The sequence below is a fragment of the Branchiostoma belcheri genome, unplaced genomic scaffold (genome assembly GCF_001625305.1).
Source record: "Branchiostoma belcheri isolate BF01 breed outbred unplaced genomic scaffold, Haploidv18h27 scaffold8, whole genome shotgun sequence".
NCBI lineage: Eukaryota > Metazoa > Chordata > Leptocardii > Amphioxiformes > Branchiostomatidae > Branchiostoma > Branchiostoma belcheri.
Window position 1 is genome coordinate 1,278,156 of NW_017804464.1, and position 16,186 is coordinate 1,294,341.

The following is a 16,186-nucleotide window of genomic DNA, read 5'->3' on the forward strand; positions in this document are numbered from 1 at the left end:
AGCTTGTTGTGTAATAGCTGGTATTCTTAATGAAAAAAAATGTTGCGGAATGATGCGCAAATTATATGTTGGAGATTAACAAGAAACAGTGAAGTTTTTAAACTGGCCTGGGAGTAAATCCGAGAGGAATTTTCCCGCGCTTGTGATGACCAATCAGCACGCGGCCCTGACCCACATCCGGGTCCCGCATTCTCCCCAGCACGACTGTAATGGCGGCAAGTTACGTCCTCAGTTGACAAGAGCTCCGGCGCAACAGGTAGATTTTCTGCCGCTCTTCACCCTTAATTCCCCCGATCTCGGGCCTCATTGATAGCTAAGGTGATGATTTTTCAGTTGATGTCGGTTCAATGCAGATCGTCGCCAGGTAAGTCCGCTGTAAACGCTAATACTTCGCTCTACGTGGGACCTTCGATAGGGACCGATATTCGTCGCTGACATGTCGAATTCTGCCGCTTGCGTCGACGATCGCGATCCCAGCGATCAAGTGTTGTATCTCCAGTTTTAAACTCTGTCCTTCAGATAGATTAGTCAAAAGTATTGATATTACGCACTATATGGACGTCGTTCCTTGAGAAAACACATAGTTTGTTGTAGGTTTAAACCGACTGCCGTGTTTTTGAAATCGACCGCAGTGTGTTGGTGAAATCTACTGATACCGTAGGACTGGCGTTAGGAACCCTTGGGACATTTCGCTGTGTCTCGGGGCGATTCTGTAGCGCCAAACACCACAAAGGAGCTACAGTTTTGGATTTGTTTACGGAGATCTGACTATCAGCTCTACTGCACTTAAATCTTGATTGTCCATGATCAGAAGTTGGAGAACACAACGCAATAACTGAGGTGTCTATCTTTGTTGTTGACATGATAGGACATCACATCATGAATATATATATATGTATCGTTTATCAAAGGATAGGTTTTTTCCCGCATTGGTTATGATCATATCAATGGCAAATATGCTCCTTTTGCCTTTTTTGGGTATCTTTCTAACCAATTGTATTAAAATATGTGGCCAATCATTGACTTAAGTATGGAAATCAAAATAGGCATCTCTGTCTTTATACTTGATTTTATCATGACTTATCATTAATTAATGACAGATCATGATATTTGATAATTTGTTACTGATATCTTGTATTCTGTCTTGTGATAGCTGGTGCCACTTTTGTAGTTTCTATTCACTTCTGCTGCAAGTTCTGCATGGTAACCTCATCTACTTCCAAATTCCCAATTTCACAGAGGAGTAAGGGGTAAGGATTTCAACAGACAATGGCCAGGTGTGGTTTTGACATTTTACCTGTTCCCTCCCCTTCCATGAGTGTATGGGTAAGCAGTAATGTACATCTCACTTTCATAGCTTTGTGCGGTGTCCAGGGAAACATGCTGCAGGATATTTGATTGTCAGTTACAGTGAGCTCTCAGCCCTTCCGTGCACAGTGATCCCTGGTATGTGTGCCCAAGCTCTCTTTGTCCCATTTGATCTTTTCCACAAACTGCACGTTTTGGGTTGCACAGCGACCAGCTGGGGTCGGATTGCAGCTTCATTAGTCCCTGGATACCCCAGTATTCATGCCTGGGAAGAAAAAACAGGACTGAACTCAGGAGGAATGTAGATTTGTCAACGGGGCAGTCAGAGGGGCATGGTGTGTGTACAGTCAGACCGTCATGGGGGATGGGATGGAGGGAGAAGTGGTGACAGCACAGAGCACTGTAGTCCACTTGAGAGGGGTAACCCTACCTGCTGTTTAGAGCTTCTGTCTTTTATGTACAGTCAAGGAAAAATGCAACGCCTTGGGGTGATTTTACCAGGGTGAATTTCATCCTGGCGCACGTCCTATTGTCCGGGAGTGCCAGATGAGAAGCTTTGGGTGAGGTCTGGAGGGATGGGTAGTTTAAAGTGACCTTTATGTGGGATAGAAACATGCCCAGTGTTGTGTGTAAACCAACGGCATTACGGCTCAGTAACTCATTACGGTATTAATTTTGTTTGTGGGAGATGTGAGCTGTGTGGATATTTTGGGGTGGTCCCTGGAAGTGTGGCGGTTCCCCATGACTACGCTATCCTAGCCAGTCATCTCAGGGTCTATGTCTGAGGATCTCCATATATCAAACCCAAGTACAGTACTGTATCAGCCTCTACCCAGGGCACCCAGCCAGACAGTTGCACGTTGTACACACATGTCGCAAGTGGGAGGATAGTGGCAGGAAGACCTGGCGCCACTGTAGAAGGAAACCAAGACTCTCGGTCATATTAGATTTGCTTGTTTTATACCCACATGCCACCTAGGATCCCCTGGTACATGTAGGCATCTCTGGACTTCTACAGGAGTGGCTAGCACGTATGTGTTATCTGAGACACACTACTGACTGAATACTCGGTGAAGAAGTGAAGAGTTCAGTAGAGTAGGTTATTGTGGCTGGGTAATACACGTGGTGTCATTATTTCATCACACAATCCTTTGGTTCCTTACTTGTCAATCCCTTGACAGCAGGCAAGTTGATCTTGACAAATGGCAGCTAGACATGAATGGAGATACCCAGGGTTAGTGGGGTGTGACTGAAAAAAGCTGCTGGATACAGGAAGTTTCTGAAAATGATACAGTTGGAAAGGAAAGACAAGGATCTACAATAATATTTGCCTTGCACATTCCTGGTGTTTCACAGCTGAATAAGAATCGCAGGCATTGTAATATTAGAAATGACTGCTGTCTTATATTCAAACTTTCACATATCCCAGATTCCCAGCATACTATATATATATACAGATTAACTATCCAACTTATTGTGTAGAAATGTAGAATGTGTGGATTTATCAATCCTCGTTTTACGATAGCTAAAATTTGTACGTCAAAGGAGAAGAATATCAGAATCATTGAGAAAGTGAGAATGTTTGGAATTTTTTTCCAAGGTGAGCTGGAAAGTTCTCAACTGGTATTGGAATGTATGTGGAAGTACAAAAACCTTGAAACCAGTGTTTGCTTCTACAAAGAATGTAAATTGGCCCATTCAACAGTCAAGTGTTTCTATAACAGATTTACACTTTTTACAACCTTCGTTATGCCTGCGGCTTACAGGTCGGAAAGTCAATTTCAGTGCCCGCGTGATATTTACACGAACAACAGACAACACAGTCCCAACAAGTCTTTGATTCTTCCCCTGTTCATAGGACAAGAGTGAGCAATTCTGTGTACTCAATCGCTACAGGTGTGCTTGTTTTTCTGCAGTGTCGAGCAGGTTTTTGACGTCAAGTGCTCTTTATGAGTTTTACCTTGTCCGTGGGCCAGAACAAGCTAAACGGAACAAGCTGAATGCTTCATTCTTTAGGTCACAACTACCAAGTTCAAGTAACAATTGACGTCTTTGAATATTTCTTATCTATGTTATTTCATCAGGTATTTGTATATGGCAAGGTCAGGTTAAAATACAAGTATCCTTCTGTTCTTGGCTTGCATAATGAAACTGTAGGGATATTGTCTGCAGATGTCAGTTGTACAGTGTAAGAAACTGAGTAGTCCAAATGCATGGTAAGAGGCAATGTATATCATCGTTTGCCTACTACTATTATTAACTATTAATGTATAGTTTGTTTTTTAAAGTTAACAGATAGCTACATTGTACAAAGTGTATTTGTTTTGACTGAGACTAGGATAGTCTTATTATATATTGCCAAAGATATGTCACTACTCACCAGACTTTGTGTTTTAGTATCAATGTAATATCATTGATTAGATTTGCTACAACGTACAAGTGCACAGAACATTTCTAACAAGTTTCCTATCAGGCTATGCTGTACTTGTAAATGTAATGCCTTGTTTTGGTGCAACTTTCCCCATAAAACCCGACACTGCTATCAGTAGATCAGTGTCACCTGTCCCATGTTGTGAGTCCACATCTGGCATCAGACAGTTTTAAGTTTATTTACAAGCCAGCATTTGCACAACCACAAGAACAAACTGTCAGAAAATTACCCGTAATATTACCTTGTCCCAGTCACAGAAATCATGACGATCCGGCATTTGAAGAGAAAATCACCTTTGTTTTCATTCAGTGTTTACATCTGGAGTGGTAGGAACAGCACACCTGCAAGGGAAGAGAGGGTGTTAGCCTGTTAGGTACTGCAAAATTGATTTTATGGAGGACAACAGCCAGTACATTGATTTTCAGTAGTAGTTAAAAGGAATCCAACATTTGCTGGCAAATGCCAAATATTGCCCTGCATCCCTGTCGGTTATTAAAGTGTGTTCTGTTGTCTTTTCGTACTATCTGCAGTGCCTCCTAGCAGAGATGGAGGTATTACAGCCTTCTGATCGTATCCCAATTTTATGCAAAGAAGGTTAATAAATAAGAAACCAACCAATCATTCCAGTAACCTCTTGGTTTGTTATCGGAATTTAGATTCATGTAACATCATGCCCAGCGCCAGAGGGTTGCTCCCCCCAGGAAAATTTAGAAAACTTGACTCTCTGAAACACTGTTTCCTGCATTTTGAGGGGCAAATCTTTCTGGTAGACTAAGCTTAGTTTAATTACATCTCTTTGCACATCTTGATACATTGATTTTTGTCCATGAAAGGTGATGGATGGCAAAATTTGCGCCTGCCATGAGCAGCAAAATCCCGTCTTATGACGGAAAGACACTGGCTAAAACACTGGTTTGAAGTAAATGTCGCTCCTCCCTGCACCTGGGTAAGACAGGGGTGTGTGAGAAAATGTTGAGGCTTGTCAGACAGAAGCAGAGAGCATGTGAGATGTTTACTCAGATGACCCTGCAGAGCGGAGACACTCAGGTTTCTGCTCAGGAATGTTGGGGGAACCACTGAGGTAGCACGTTTCTGCAGTAACATGAACAAGGTTGGGGCGGAGGTTTAGCCTTGGTGTGAATTCGGAGCGAATTCTGCACAAGTTACCAACCCTGAAAGCTTTGCTGCACTCTGGACCCGGTATGTACTGTGTCTGATGTTGTACTAGGTATGTCTTGTCACCCTGTTCACTTCATAAGACATAATCTTCTGATTGTTAAAAGTTTCTTGGCGTGTCGCTAATAGTTATATCATTGTCTCGGACAAATATTGCTGGACTAGAAGTTAAATAAGTGGAATTAGTTTTGACAGTATTGTGTTAAGTGATAAACTTTCTGTACAGTGATACAATAAGAACTTAGCAAGGTCTCCATTTCTCGCCTGGTACAGGCATATGTTGGAGGAACAAATGTATGATTTATTTCTTGTGGAGTGATACAGAGATTTTGTTTGGTAAATAGGTGTTGTATCCTTTTGTACACTCTCAGTCCAGGTACTGCTTTGTTGTAGTTTGTACTGTTTGAAAACATACAAGTTGTGCCAACAGTTTCAGATAGTGTTATCTAATACAGGATATAAAACTTTCCTGTCAAAAAGATCTGTCCTTAATGTTGTCATGTGACAAACAGTTAAAATCAGAGACCCTTCCTAAAAAAAAAAAGACAACTGCACTGAGAACGCCTGCAAAGGAGACTATTTTTCCTTGTTTGTGTCAGAATCAGAAGGTTGGATAAGATGTAGCCTGGATGCCAGACCCTGGCTGCGGGGTGTAGCCTGGATGCCAGACCCTGGCTGGGGACAATACTCCCTTCAGCCACAAGCCCCCACCCCCCCACCCCCCATCACAAGATTAGGGGCAAATTTATCTGGTAAGCCGGGTGTTGCTCAGAGTCTACCTAAGGGGGTACCCGTGTCTATGGAAAAAATTTTGGAGCCAAGAAACTAACCTGTATACTGCCCCTGTCAAGAGTCTGGCACCCAGGCCAGGTGAGATGCAGAACCACCGTCTTGTCACCAGTCCTGAGATTCCTTCATGCCAGGACAGACTAAGTACCCTCACACTGTAGAGTGACGGGTCAATTTAACCCCTGTCAGGTTTCAAATTGTCCCCTGGACCCTGAAGTGACATCCACAAGGTATTGTCAGCACTAATCTCTAACATTCAGCATGTTCAGCACAGCTAAGAACCAGGACATGTGTGTACATTTGATTTACATACACTATGAACATTCCACATGGAAAACAACTTGTCTTAAACATTCTCACTTTTAACTTGACAAAATTAACTATAGAATGGAAAGAATGAAAATCTCCACTTTGTGTACTCAATATTTTACAAGAAAATTGCTTCATGTATGACTATGAGTTTTCACAGACATGGATAGTATATTCCCTATTTCAGAAGTCACACTGAGGTAGAAGCCTATGTGAATGTATGCAAATTTTTACACCAAATAGACAGAAAACCACTCAATATTTTACACAGTTTGCCAAAACTTAAGTTGATATTGGGCAATAATAATAATATCAACGATTCATTCAATTTTTTTCCGTGGCTAACATGCTATTTCAAGTACATATTATTCATTGATACAAAAACAAATGTACTACCGTTATTTAGTATTCGGTACATATCTGAATGTGTAGAATATAAATCTGGGACTTGAGAGGGACTTAGTACAGAGCTTACATGACAAGATTATCTGGCATGGTTAAGCTGCAGGCATGCATGCCACAAAGCAAGGTGTATGTGCTGTACACAAGTGGGTGGGGTCTGTGTGGGGGCTAGTGTCTGCCATCCTAGGGTCAAACCACCTAGAGTTTTCGAAATGGGGGTGAAAGAAACCAAAAGAAAAACTGCTATTGAAAAAGAAAGGTAGATGTTGCTGGAAACAGCTGGCATTAGAAATGCTGTGTTCAAATAATTCAATGACGTGCAAAGTTTTTGATCAGGAAAAATTATGATTTTTGTACCTCCTCTAAATTCCTTTTGCCTTTGGTTTGTCCCGCTTACCTGTCAAGCCCACCCCCTCATATGACTAGGACTGACTTGTGCATATTTACAGAGGAATTTGTCTATGAATTATTATGTAAGGGGAGTCGGTTTTTTATGCCCCCCAAAGGAGACGCATTTTTCTTCCAGTTGAATCATTCAATTATTATTACTTTTGATATGTTTGTACATTTATTCATTTATCCATTATGCTATGTATTTCATTTTATATTCTTAGCGGTAAAGCTACCAGATACTGCTAAAATATGTTTTCTACTCTGAGAAATGGAATTTGGTGAAATGTATTTCATATTCTTTAAGCCATTTAGCTACAAACAATATGGATGTGTATATATAGTGTAATCTTTCTTCCATATGGCAACCTGCAACAAAGGCCCAAGTGTTCTTGACTTTGACGATTAAATTCCGGTGGGTTTAAGAGATTCGGAGACTTCCGATCTCAGTGATCCGTTCTGTGGGGTTAGGAAGAGTTGGGGGAACGGGACAATACCACAGGTTATCGGGGGCCAACTTTGGGAAGGAAGGTCAGAGTTAGGGAAGTATGTCTCTGAAGGATAGAAGTCTTCATCTTCAGTAAAGGTTTTGCATTGGAGGTGGGTGAGTGTATCTTCAAATGTCAGAAGCCAAAAGCTTTAAATGAATTTGTTTTCCTGGTAGTGGTAGTGCATTTTTTTTATGTTTGCCAATGCTGTGGTCTTACCAAGTAAATATGAGACAACTCAGATTTTCAAAAAGTTCAAAATGAGTTTAAAATGATCTTCCTCTTCTTCCTCTTGTTCCTCTTCCTCTTTCTCAACTTTTCACTGAAGAGAAGCTAAATTGTTAGTGACGAAATTTTGGGAAAGTTTCAGCTTCACAAAAAACATATTGTAGGTCAGATCTGACCTTGGACAAATTTCTCCATGCCTAAAATAAATGTCAACCATGCGGCTCTAAAGGTTGGGTCAAGTGACACACCTATAGAACAAAGGAAGGGCTGACGGAGACAGGAAACAAGGAATGTTTTTAGTTTGGCTGTACAAACAGGGACTGTACGCAAAACGTCAGCCCGGCCTCTGTCCTTGGATCCACACTGTCTCCCTGACGTTTACTTCAAAACAGTTGTTGTCAAAACAGGCGCGTTTGTGTAGGCAGAGGGCCGGCAGGATGCGAAGGTGTTGTCTGGTAGGTGGTCATTCTTGCATCAAGTTTGCACCAGGTACAGCAGGAGTTATCAACTACAGTGTCATCAGGTATGGTAGTAGGAGCCTCTTCACTTGACAGTTTTAAACAACTGTTGAGGATAGATCGATATAGGCTTATTGAAGTGACATATCACAGGCTTGGTACAGTAGCGTTACAGGCAAATTGACCCTCTATGGCCGACCAACTCCCCTGGCTAGTTATATCCCCTTTTAGGTCGATTTCTACTATTTATTCAGCCTGCAAAGGATAACCATGTTGTTGAACATACCGGTATTGCAACTAGCTGCCTACGTATTATAGGAACTTAAGGAAGCCGATGTGTGTCATAGAAGTTTACTTTTTCAGTTTGATCTATACAGATGTAGAAGAAAGTAGAGAGAGAGACTTAGGGTTACTCCTTTGTCTCTAATGGCACATGGTAGATCCACCAGTCTGTTAGAGGTCACATTGTGTTTAGTACACAGTGAACTCTGCTGATGTTTGTAAGTTTATCTTTAGTTTGAGCTCTTACTTTACGTTGTCCGTCCGCAGTCTACCAATGCCAGTGATTACAGCACTGTAACCTTGTAGGATTACAGGGTCAAGTAGGGGTCAATATTGCTGGAACAGAAGCAGGATGGAGAGGCATGTCTTGGATGCATTTGTCCCTTTCAGTACATAAAGAGAGACACAGAGATACTGTAATTGTAAATCACAAGTTTTTCTTTTACAGTCGCGGTTTTTGCAGTCACTTCCGCACGGCAAACTTATCATTATCATGAACAAAGAATTCACGAACTTTCCTTTCGCTACACTTGCCACCACCGCGAATGTATAGTGCTACAAACACGTCAGTTTTTCTCCGACCGTGAACTTTCGCTACCGCGATCCATAAAGCGATTAACAGTACACAGAATTACAGGATAATGTTGGATCACAGAAACGCAGGATAGAAGATGACATTAAGGTGTTTTTCGTGATAGGTCAGGGGTTGATACTATCCGCTACAGAACTGTTTAACCAGTGCATGTTCACACTGTACTGGAGGAGGGAAGGTCTTTACACAGCTGCGAGTCAGTGGCTACAGTCGACTCCCCTCCTTGTGTTCCCCACCGTCCATCTTAAAGGAGAGAGTTCTTAAAGGAGGGAGTTGGGAGACAAAGGGGGAGGGAAAGATGTCCGGATCAAGACGGTAGAGTACAGGATTAGTGGCAAATTTGGTGGCAGCATGGTGTTTGCACCCGGTGTGTTTGGCAGCGCTGTTGATACTCGAACCAGGCGGGAAGGTTTGTCCAAAGGGCACTTAGCGGGGGTGGGAATACTTGGAGGGGGGCTGGAGCACCTGGCAAGTGGTATGACCCAACCTCTGACCTACCCGAAGGGACAGGTGTTCTGTCGGTTGTAACTTGTGAGACCAAAGGTGTATGCTATACACTAGTCAGAAGTACGAGTAGGGTCTGTGTACGTGTTCTTTCGATGTTACATCAGGAAAGCCAGCTTTAGTTACCTGGTACCTGAAACATTTTTGCCGCCATGCCTTGTCACCAGCCAGATTTTTTCCTGATGCCTGGGACTAGTGGGGTCATATTTCTTGCTCTGAATCTGACAGGTAGGACAGTGTTTTTTCAAGTGAGTGGTCATAAAGCTATCATGGAATCACTCTCCAAGAATTGTGACGCCAGGACATTAATTGGATTGGAAGACGGTAGCCTCATGTACAAGCCTCCTGGTGGATGGGAGTTTCGATACTGCGTGGCAGGTACAAACCTTCTGTGGGCGGCTGCTTGTAGGATGGCCGGGAAAAGAACGCAGTATCAAAACTCCTACTCACCTAGAGGCCTGCACAGGAGGCTAGGAAGACTGCTCAGGTAATTTATGACTGAAGAAGGGAGGATGATAGGATGAATTATTTTGTTCAATATATATCTAGGATGACCATGCCAGTGACAATGTACCTTCTTCGGATGTCAAACCGGTGAAAACTAGTTTGACTGACACCTGAGTGCCTGTGAGTGACAGGTGAGGTGTCACGGGATACCTGACTCATTTTGTGTGGGAGGATTAGAAACTGTTTAGGTCTGGTCATCTCTGCACATCTCCAACACCTTCTGATTGTATTGACATCAAAGGTTGGGAAAATTCAATACTACATGTGAGACATTGGTGGCTTCTGTGTCATTTGTTTGTTTATGATGATCAGATCATTACGGAAAGCAAGGTGGTGCTGTCTCCATGTCTGGTAAGGTATTGTCCTGCCATGGCTGCTCTTGTTTTCAGGTGACTCATGTACACCAAGAGCTTTGGTGAAGCAATGCATTTTTCAAACCTTACCTTTATTTGATAGTCAGTAATACATCAGATTCAAGAGTCTAGATATGAGTATTTTTCAAGTAACTTATCTCCATAAATGCATACATTTCGACATTATTAAATGAAAGACATCTGGTCTTTCTTTTTTCATTGACATTGAGAACACAGGTTTCATTATAGGAATACAATGTAGTAAGATATAATTGAATTTGTTGGTTTGTAACTCTAAGATTATGTGTATCAGAACACAAATGTTATAATCTTTATTTTTTCAAGATTAAAAGTTGTCTGAAACTGTCCCATCTGACCCCCTCCCCCTCTTAAGTTCTGGTGTTGTGGAGTGGACATGCTGTTGTTAGGATGGTTCTTCAGTATATTAGCTTTGTAGGGGGCAAACATCATTGTGCCATTGTCCAGCCATTTAGTGCAGGACCCACTTAACTGTCCCAGGGAATGTTAGGAATGCCAGGTACCTGCCGACTACTGTTGCTTCAACCGAGGACAACACGAGAAGTGTTGGTCCTATCCTCAGTCATTGCAAGAAGACAGAATGGGGATTGTGACTACAGGAAGAGTTCAACAGTCCTGTTTGTAGTCTCCTAAAGGTGTAATGGTAAAGAAAGTCTCTGGGAGGAAGTATTTGTTATGTAATATTCTTTCTCTAGTTCTTAACCTTTGCCCTGTTGCCTAACCCCGTAACCAAAACAGCATTGGTAGCCAAGGCCAATAATTTGATCAAATAAAGTGGCTCTCAGATATGCCTGGTTCATTTTTTTTTCAGATTTGCAAAGAAAAAAAAAGAAAGTTCAGGTTCTGAATCAACTCCAAAATGCTCAAATTTTGGTCCCAACAGTTCAAAGTCTTAGTCCCTGTTCTCCTGGTTGTTATATTTTTGCATTATCAATGCAATGGTTTAGAAACTTTTAGAGTTTATAGTTCGAATTGTAAATGATGATGATGCCTACTTATAGTACTACTTTCTTCTAAGGGTTAAAGGTCACCTGTGTTATCACTACCTTCTTATATTGGTCAATGGCTATGGGGATAGTTCAATGGATAGATCAATAAATGAATCAATGATCTAGTCATGTTACAAATGTTTTGGGAGATGATAGTCATATGAAACTGTGCAAAGATTTACAAAGAGTACATATTGCAGTTGTATTTTTCTTTTAGAATTAGTAGTTTTTACTTCACCCTGATTTGTCCAACAAACACAGTAGCAGTGGAAGCTCACTTACCCAAACCAAATATTAACAAAGTAGTTCACACGATAATGACTTGCATCAGTACCTTTTTTGGGCCTCTCCACCTGTGTATAACCTGTGTTTCGCCCTGCGTTCATTTTGGTAAGGGATACCCGTTCCGCCCACTGAGTGCCAATGAGAAACTTCCCAGGGTCCGAGCACGTGTTTGGAGTCGGCAAGCGCGCTTGGGTGGGGGACCAAGGAAGGACAAACACTGGGTTGTTTAAACTTACTTACTTTGGTAAAGTGTGCTGTTTGCCAGCCAAAGAAAGGAGAAGACAACAGCTATCATACACCCACTCTGTGTGCGGGGCAGTCACTTCTAGACAACACTAGTCACTAGTTTTGGAAAGATACAGAAAAGGTGGAAAACTCACTAACGTCCAATAACTCTGTTAGTCTTTATCATATAATTCCTACTGCATATTAATAGTAATATTTCCAAATATTAAATATGGTGTGTTTTGTGAAAAGCACTTTATTAGGAGATGATGTTGATGATTGATAAAGCCAGGAAAGATGGTACTAGGTATATACCATCTTCGGAATATAGTCTTCAGTGTCAAGTACATGTAGTCAAAGTAACGTGATTATACTTATATTACCATGTTTGTGCTGTCCACTTATTTTACGTACATGTAGTTACCATTGAGTCTTGTTATTGTAGAACTAGATACAATGTCCATTCAGTATAAGGAGAGAACCGCATGTCCCAAATAATTTGGTCCAGCGCAAAGGACCACCTCCTCTTACATACATGTATCTCTAGTGGACTGATCTATGCCTGTAATGCCTCACCTGCCAGGTGCCTGATGAGAACTGATTTCATGGGGATTCAGAAGCTCGCCTCTCATTATGCGATCTGATTATGCAACCTAGGGGTCCATGTCTGTTTTCATGGCAAATGTAGAAGGAATGTTGGACCAAATTGGATACTGGGCTGATATTTTTTTTTTAATATTAAAATTATGTAGGCAAGTCTAGCTGTGGGAAAGTTCAACTTGTCATAATTGCTTGCTTTATTCTGAATCGCTAAAATTCCTGTTAAAAACTTAGTATTGACTATTGAATATTTGATACACATCAGCTTGTGTCCTGCTAATAGTGGAGCCCTAATAATGTTGATAACAGCAATATTATTAAAAGCCAACCCTGACATCTAAAGAACAGTCTAGCAGTTCAATAGCCTATCCATCACCCATAACATTGCATACAGTCTACCAATGTGTTATTCATAGAAGTGGATTATCTTGGCCCCCCACATGTTACAGACTTCAGCTATCTCCTCAACAGTGTTGCCAAAACCGGCATTAGGATTTGTCTCATATGTCAGGCTGAAATACAATGTATCCAGCTTGGCCAAAGCTCCCTTAGGACTTGGAAAAGTTTCAAAGGAACAACAGTTCCCAGCCCTTAGATGTTAGCAATCAAAATAGATTAACAGTATCATTTGTATTTTCAGGATCTTTGAGCTTTGGACTCAAACGACTTCTATAGTAACATCAATGTACAACAGCCGTTCCAAGGGCTCTGATAATATTTTATATGAAAATATAACAAGAATGAAATAGTGACAACTTAAACCTCTGCATATAATAGAAGTGGAATCTGTTACTGTTCAAAATTATCCACATCTTTTGTTAATTAAGCATTTTACTGGAAAGCTCAGACAAAATACTTACAGGAGAGTATCAATGTTGTAAATCAACCTCCAAAGCTCTGGGACTGTAGACACAGGCAGAGTGATTGGTAGAGGTACTGAAAGAACCACCTACTTGATGTTCATAGTAGCTAAAGTTCGCAGTCTGAGAAAAGCGGACATTTTTGTAGCCATGGCGGCAGGTGCAGGAAAAAAGTAGGCAAATTAATTATACACGGTAATGATAAGTTCGCGATATAGAAGTGAAAACCATGAATATGAAAGTACCACAAAATATTGATTTACAGTATTTCCATGACTTCTGTCAGGACAATTTAACCAACCAATCTAGCATATGCATAGAAATATTAGTTAAAATATACGTGTAGTTGAAAACCTAAAATTCATGTTCCCTGATGCTAAAGTGTTTGGAAATGCGATAATCTTTCACCAGTTATTGCTTGTTGTGTCCCCAAATCCATCCCACCCCTGCAGCACTAATGAGTTGACAGGCATAGAATTTTCCATTCCACCCCTGAATGAGAACAGCAGGTACTCCCCAGCTGGTCTCTATCAGCCAGGCCACAGGGGGGTGTGGTGGGGTGGGGGGTCTGCACTAGGGGAGTTCACTGGTTCTAGCACTGACGTGTCCAAATTTGGGGCTGTTCTTGTCTTGGTATAACATCAAACATCATAGATCTGTAATGCAGTTATTATCATTTTCTTAGATAGATCAATATCTGTTGTTATTTTTTAAAATCTTTTGCACTATCCTCATTTCTAGGTGGTAAATGCTTCTTATTTTACAAATTGGTGATTTGGCCACACGTCTAACCCTTACGACACAGAGAAAAAATAGAAGATGAATAGGATAGTGAGTGTGATAGTGTGTAGGCGTCACCCGTGAGTGTGTGTTTCATTCACCCTCGATATGTTTAACATATGTCCAGTCCGAGAACCAAACAATCGTTTTGCTCCAGCCCAGTCTTGTGATGTCATGATCAGACAATGCTGGAGGAGGAACCCCAAGACTTCTGTATCATACAGAGGAAGCTGCTGGATTATTCACTTCCTCTGTGCTTTAGTTCTTGGGTATAGTTCCTGACAAGATTCAGTTGAAGACAGACGTGTCTTGGGGCTACATCTTAAGTAAGTTAGGTTTAATTTCTGAAGGATTTTTATCTTGGGAACATTTTCAGCTGTTAGTTGTGGTAGTTTCCTTGAGACTCTTTGTGTGTGCATCTTTTGTCTAGACGTAAACTGGATAGACTGTTTGGATTTGGGATGTTGAAGGTAGCCAGTCATGTGTCTACATGTATGTAACCTGGTATGATTCTGTGTTGTGTTGTGTATTTTAAGATTTATAAGCACTCTCCTTACCAGTGTGCTGATCATTGAACAATTGACATCTAGAACAGTAGCATTTGACAAAACTAATAGATACAAACTTAGGTCATTACACCTGTATATACAACTGGACATGACATGTTTGATACCTAAGGTAGAACTTTTATTTTCTTGAACATTTGTATTAAAATTCATTCTAATTCCTTTCATGTTTTTCCTCACCTGATTCACTCAAGAGGATGTTTAACTCATCATCCTTGGTCACCTCAAAGTTTACCTCAACAGTCAGGAATTTTGCATGGGAAGATGTACTTCCTACCATGTGAAAATGAGAGATATTGAATGTTTTTAACTTTAAGTCTCACCTCATTTGGCCTCTCTGCAGGGCTTCTGCTAGCCTCCTTCGCAGTCTTGTTGGGCGTGGGCGTAATTTTTTCTCTGAGCGACGCGAGTAATATGCCGCCGCGAGGGACGATTTGCTGCCGAGGGACTTTTGCCACGGAGAGAAGGTTTCCGCGCTCCAACAAGACTGCTTCCAATCGGCGAGTAGAAAGGACCTCGGATTAAGCCAGCCTTTCATAGAGGCTATTAACATGTTCGTGCAGGTCCAATTCACATGTTCGCGCAGGTCCAATTCACATGTCCGCGCAAGGGTAATTCACAGATACGCTCGCCTTTGTCAACGGTTGGTTTTATTAGCTTGCGTTACGTTATAGTCGAAGGTTCCAACAGAGAAAGAGTGAACATTGGTAATGTTACAACAAATTGCTGTGCATATTTAGCGTCCCATGCAAACAAACCAAGACAATTTGCAGTACTATTTTTGCTGGTGAAATGTGCCATTCTTTCTATTACGCAACTTGCTGCGGAGCGGTGCGTTACCCTCCCATGACCAGTGAGATCAACCCGCCACCAAACAACATGGCGGGACTTTGTTTATCTGTCCACGTCTCCCAGCAATATCACAGTTTAGCTTGCGGGTTCCTGTGGTAGTGATCTTTTCAAAGTTGTTTTTCGTAGCAGCAATGTCTCCGGGATTTTGTTGAGTGGATAGGGCTCGGTTTTCGGGAATTGTTGGCGTTCTACCGACGGGTTGATCGGCGGCCGCTAGAAAGTTACAAGTTTTGGCTTGTCGAGCAACGGGGCGTGAACACCACCCTGCACTGGTGGCGTTTATTGCGGGAAGTTCACACATCCATGCCAATCGCTCCTAAGTGTTTTTTGATAGCCCTTTCTACTCGCCGAATGGAAGCAGTCTTGTTGGAGCGCGGAAACCTTCTCTCCGTGGCAAAAGTCCCTCGGCAGCAAATCGTCCCTCGCGGCGGCATATTACTCGCGTCGCTCAGAGAAAAAATTACGCCCACGCCCAACAAGACTGCGAAGGAGGCTAGGCTTCTGCCATGTCTGTTAGGAAGAGTATAGGTTACATTAGAACTTGTTCTGGCTTTCTTCAGGGATCAATTAAGAAGGGTGGGGAAGGGGGTTGTGTGAAAATGTTTACTCTTTTCTTTTTTGGCAGTTTTTGATGTGGTAGTGATACTTTTACTTAGATTTCTTGGTGAGTTGGTTTGTTAACATCATAAAGAAGATGATGATTATATAATCCATTACTTTTTTTAATAGGCCTGGTACAAATTTTAGTTTCACAAACAAAATATACCATTAGT

The 16,186-nt window shown here is 41.6% G+C and overlaps 1 protein-coding gene across 3 annotated transcripts in view; it reads left to right on the top strand.

The window, feature by feature from the left end:
• The first annotated feature begins 167 nt into the window (after window positions 1–167).
• LOC109486252 (KN motif and ankyrin repeat domain-containing protein 1-like) overlaps window positions 168–16,186 on the top strand; it is a 54,605-nt gene continuing 38,586 nt past the window's right edge. For 2 of the 3 annotated variants that reach the window (XM_019789994.1, XM_019789997.1), the window contains exon 1: window positions 168–256. The gene's annotated coding sequence lies outside the window, so the exon portion shown is untranslated. The other variant, XM_019789995.1, reaches the window with a different exon arrangement.